Source organism: Petaurus breviceps, unplaced genomic scaffold, assembly GCF_028583685.1.
Source record: "Petaurus breviceps papuanus isolate PSGF00001 unplaced genomic scaffold, PetGlider_PUasm1.0 229, whole genome shotgun sequence".
Classification (NCBI taxonomy): Eukaryota; Metazoa; Chordata; class Mammalia; order Diprotodontia; family Petauridae; genus Petaurus; species Petaurus breviceps.
Window position 1 is genome coordinate 31032180 of NW_027185903.1, and position 5695 is coordinate 31037874.

The 5695-nt window shown below is 42.3% G+C and overlaps 1 long non-coding RNA gene across 1 annotated transcript in view; it reads left to right on the top strand.

The window, feature by feature from the left end:
- The first annotated feature begins 1399 nt into the window (after positions 1-1399).
- Positions 1400-5695, top strand: part of LOC138167499 (uncharacterized) — a 51737-nt gene continuing 47441 nt past the window's right edge. Inside the window, exon 1 of the long non-coding RNA XR_011169898.1 lies at positions 1400-2135. This is a non-coding gene — a long non-coding RNA (uncharacterized lncRNA). The remainder of the gene's footprint in view (positions 2136-5695) is intronic.

The following is a 5695-nucleotide window of genomic DNA, read 5'->3' on the forward strand; positions in this document are numbered from 1 at the left end:
CTTTGGGATACATACCTAGTAGTGGTGTTTCTGGGTTAAAGGGTATGCACAATTTTATAGCCCTTTGGATGTAGCTCCAAATTGTTCTTTGGAACGGTTGGACTGGTTGTGACCCCAGTTTGAATCCTAATTCCGATCCTTGCTAGCATCCAGTTCATGTCTCTATGCCCCAGCTTCCTTATTTGTAAAATGAAAAAAAAAGACTCAAGCCTATTATGAGGAAAGTCAATTGTAAATGTTGAAGTGCTGTATAAATATGAAATGCTACTTATGTTGTCTTGTCTCGGTTTTCATAAAGGGTAAAAAGATAGATTCTGGGAAACTAGACTGATGAACTTGACATCAATTACTGAACAATTCTGTAACAGATTATTAAACAGATGGTTTGTGAAAACTTAGAAGGGGAAGAAATGATCAGTCAGGATCGGCATGGATTCACCCAAGAAAGAGTCATGCCAAGCCATCCTCATTTCCTTTTGTATAGTAAGTAGTTACTAGGCTGACTTCTCAGGGGCATGCCAAAGACAGAACGTATTTGATTTTAAGAAGGCATTTGAAAAAGTCTCTTTTGAAATCCCTTTGGACAAGATGGAGAGGCATGGGCCAGGTAGTGGTTTAGGCAGGTGGATTTCTACCTGGTGAATAGTTGTACACAAAGAGTGCTCAGTGGTCAACCTAGAAGGAAGGAAAGCTCTAGTGACTGACATGCAACAGGCGTCTATCCTTGGTCTTTGCTTGGCCAACATCTTTATCACTGACTTCGGTGAAGACATGAGAGGCACACTAATTAAATGTGGATAACAAAATTGGAATGTGTAGCTAATCCATTAGAAGACAGAATCAGGGTTTTCCAAAGTCTCAGAAGCAGGGACTGCCTTTTGTGTCTTTTTGTACTTAGCACAATAGGTGCTTAACAAATATTTATTGGTTGAGTGATAGAACAATGGACTAAAAGTAATCAGATTAAATTTGATAGGGAAAAAGAGAAATCTCAGCATTTAGGATTTTTCCCCCTTCATGACACAAGGAAGATGATGGAATCCTACCTTAATGGCAATTCATGTGAGAAAGACCTGGAGGTTTTAGCTGATTGCAAGTTCAGGACGAAGCCACAGTGGCTACCAGAACCTAATACAATAGCTCTCCTTTGGCTTGGCCATGTTATATCTTAAATATTGTGTTCAGTTCTAAGCATGGCATATTAAGAAGGATCTCAACAAATTGGAATGTGACCAGAGCAAGGTGAGAAGGATGGTGAAGAGCCTTAAATTTTTGTTGTATAAAGGCCATAGAAGGTGCTGGGAATGTTTAATCCAAAGAAGAGAAGATTTAGGGGAAGAGGATAGCTTTTTTCAAGTATTTGAAGGGCTGTCATATGGAAAAGAGATTAGGCATATCCTGTTTGCCTTAGAAAGGGTATAACAGACAAATGAATGGAAGTTGCAGAGAGGCAGAGTTCAACTCAATTATGAGAAAGAACTTTCTAATAATTAGTGTTGTCTGAAAAGGGAATAGCCCAGCTCATAGCATAGTGAGTGCATTACTAAAATCTTACAACAGAGGCTGGGCTTTGGGGAATCTCATAGAGGGTCTGCCTGAATGGGGCCATGGATGGGCTGCAGGGACCCCTGAGGTCTCTTCCAGAACTAATGTCCTGTGGTTCTTGGATCCTATTTAAACCCCAGGGCATGATTTCAACTCCACTCCTGCTTTTGTCACGTCCATCAGAGTGATCTTCAGACTTCTGAGATTTCTGAGAAGAGTGAACACTGTCTAAGTGTGATGCCTCGGTGTTACTAGGCAGTCCAGTCAAGATTTCACTTCCCCTGAATGGTCGGCTTTGCACTCAAGTTAACTCATGCACTGGATTTAATCCAAGTACATTTTGTTTCTTGATTGGGAGCCAGACTTCGCTCAGCTTTGGTGCTGGTTGCTTCTCCCTCCCCCCTCCTCTCCTTTCTTCATTATCATTTCTGCTTTTCCTTGGGCCAGACCCCTCCGAGAGAAAGCCAGCCCAGTCCTGCTGGCCCTGGATGGTAAGCTGGGGTGAACTCCTCTTCCTCCAGAGCTCCAGTGACACCCCTGGTAACGAGGCCGGGCACTGGCCAACCTGCAGTGGGCTCCTGCCCGGAAAGGTACGTCTGCCACCAGCTGAAGGAGAAAGCATTTGAACTCTACACCCCTACCAAATAGCTTCCAGATGTGCAAGCTATAGCCTCCCTCTGTACTCTGATTGTAGCCCTGCCAACATACATCTGCACATTTTTGGTGCACAGGAAACATGAAAGAATATCCTTTGCAACATCTGCTGTCTTTCCCTAGTTTTCCCTGTATGCCTTCCTGGTCTTTGCCCTATATTTCATCTTCTCCTGTTAAATACTCTTTTTGTCTCTTTTTTCTTTTTTTTTGAAGATACATCTCTTTGTTGACACATGGGCTTCAGTTCATCTCTCTCCTGCCTGCCTGCCCATACCTAGCCTCAGAGTCTTTCCGGCCAGTTGACCTAACCGGCAATGGAATTATTGAAGATTTTTGGAGCTGTTAAAGGAAAAAAAGAACTCCACTTGGCTTATGCCAGCTGCAAAAGTTCACAGAGGAAAGGTTCTTGGATGTAGGGAGAGCAGAGCAGAGCACTACCTGGTGTGGAGGAAAGTTGGGATCCACATTAATACAAGTCCTTGTCCAGCTCAGGGTAGAGGCGGGCCTTGAGAGACATCACTCGCTTTTTCCCCTATCTCCCCATGGGAGTGTAAGCCAGCTGCGTGCTTTTAAAATAGATCTTTCCCTTTGCCTGCAGATTCTCTTTCACTCTATAAATGACAAGGTGGGCTTCTGTGAAGTCATGAATATTTTCACTGGGTTTTGATAACCAGAAGCCTGCTTCCCCCATGGCATCCAGATGTCACCCTGCGCTTCTTATGGGGAGCATGGTGGGAAAATATACAATAGATGCTTCAGGTAGTCCTATGTATCTAAATGGGACTGGTAACTCAGCTTTTCAATCCCCATTTCTATCCATTTTCCAAACTCCGATTTCATGGAACTTTTTACCTGGGAATTCAGGACTTTTGTAGAACCTCTTGTCTTAGGTTCATAGCACCCAGAGCTGTAATGGTCCTTAGAGATCATCTAGTAATCACACTTATGATAGCTAACATATAGTACCTACTATAATGATATATAGCATTATATACCATATAGCATAATAATATATAGCCCTTGCATAGTATATATCATAATAATGCATCACTTATATACTATATATAATAATATTAGTGGAGCTACTTATAAAATATTATGTAGAATATTTATTAGCACTTATGTTACAGACATTTATTTTTAATTATTTTGCAATTATTATCTCATTTGACAACTCTGGGAGATAGTTTTTATTATTATCCCCATTTTATATGTAGGGAAACTGAGACAGAGAGCAGTTGAATGACTTGATCAGGGTCACATACACTGTAATAGATGGAAATCAAGGGGCAGTTAGGTGGCACAGTGAATAGAGCACCAGCCCTGGAGTCAGGAGGACCTGAGTTCAAATCAGGCCTCAGACACTTAACACTTACTAGCCATGTAGCCTTGGGAAAGTCACTTAACCCCAATTGCCCTGCCTTCCCCTCTCCAAAAAGAAAAAAAAAGACTGAAGTCAAAGTTCTTCCTGACTTATGGCAGGTTTACTATCTGCCGTGTCACCTAGCTGTCCCAACTTTTCCAGTAGAATGTAAGCCCCTTGAAGGAATGAGTTATTTCATTTTTGTCTTTGTATGTATGTATGACTTAATGTCTGAGTTTATTTTAAAAATTTGTTTCTGTGATTTCAATGGTGTGGGAGACTTTTGATAAGGAAACTTCCTCTATCACTGCAGGCTAGTGTCTTGCTAAGCAACCTATGGTACTAGAGAATGGTCTAGGACACAAAGGGTTAAACTAACTTAGAGTCACAACCCAGTCAGTATGTATCAGTGGCAGGACTTGAACCAGAGATGAGCTGGGAAATGTTTAACAACTGGCTCTCTGAAAAAGGAAAATGTACTCACAATACATTATTAAATTTAATTAACATTAATCATATTTTCTCCATCATTTTCTTAAGTTGTTAGTTGTTCACTGTGTCTATACATATCAATACACATATGGATTGATTTGATTTAAATCAAGGAGAAGAAAGAAAAAGCTGAATTTAGTGAAAGCATCATCATTTTAGTTTTTTTTTCTGGTGAGTTGGACCTATACAACACTAAATTTTGAATACCACTGAATTGTTTGAGTGACTGTTTCCCTTGCAGATCATTATTCCAGTGCAGATGTTGTTTGTTCTTCGTTTTTGGAGAGGACTGATGACATAACAGAGTCATATCTTGACTGGTGTGTGAATTGGATTTAAGTGAAACAGAGTGGCACAAAATCATCAGCCTCACTTTCTCTTCCAGAGTCATCAAAGTCCAGGGACAGGACATAAGTCAGACTGGCAGTGACCCAGGACTCAGCAGATGACCTAGGCGTCGTCTGTGTCTGACCAAGCTCTGAGTGCTCCACAGGTCCTGCTTCAGCTGCCTTCATGGTTGTCGGAACACATTGTTCGCTTCTGCCCATTCCACAAGGGGAAGACTTCATGTGCTTGGTGGAGATGCCAGTCTTGCTCACCAATGGGCTTGTGGTCCATCCACTACCCCCCACCTGCTTTAGCCCATTTGCCAAGGCAGTTTTACCAGGGCATGGCTGCTGTGTGCTACAGCTTCTTAGAGCCCCGGGTGAGAGTTGGGTGAAGGTGGACCCCAAAGGGGGATAAGCATCCCTGAAAAGGCCTCAGCAGCCCTCACAGCAGAGGTGCTAGTCTTCACTGAACACCCCTCACACCCTAGTGTAGGTAGACTTCACTGCAGATAGACAGCCTAAGTGGCTTGCCCCAGTGCTGCTGGTTCTGGGTGCTGAGAAACTTAGTCCAATTTAAAGATAGGGAGAGTGATTGGCTCTGCCTTTAAGTGTGTGTGCCTTTAAGCTGAATAGAAAGTACAGCTAATATTGTCATTCCCTTCCAGAGAGCATTTTCAGCGTTGAAAAGACTGTAGGACCCATGTGCCCCTGAGCTAAATTGCCCAGCGGTTTAAATTTTACAGGCAAATTTATGTCTGTGATTGTTTGGAATCCTTGGATATTTTCCAGCTCCGTGTTCCACAGAGCATCCCTTTTGTACTCACACAGTGGCTTCCTTTCAACTTGAAATGAGTGGAACAAAAACTTCTCAGCTTCAATTTCCCCTGAGCTGGTTCATGTAACCTCTGCTTAAGAGCTGTCTTGGGGAAGAAGATGAAAACTAGGTAGAATGAGATTACAGACCAGTAGTAAACGAACTGTTCAGCTCCATGGCCCTTGCCTTACAGTACTTGTGATCCTGTTTATAACGCTATATGTTTATAGTTCCTGAATTCTCCAAATTGTTCTCCTAGGATGCCTGAGAGGTGGTGTGAATGAATAGATGGTCTGTGAGGTGGTGTGAATCGTTCTAATGTAAACAGAATCCAGGAGGAGAAGGGTCAGCTTTTCTAGCCATTAGTCACAAGTGGCTCATGGTCTCTCTAGATTATATAACCAGAAATTGTTCTTTCTGTCAGCTCTTCCATTCATTCTCTCTTAAATTGTGTGTGTGTGTGTGTGTGTGTGTGTGTGTGTGTGTGCATATTCTGGC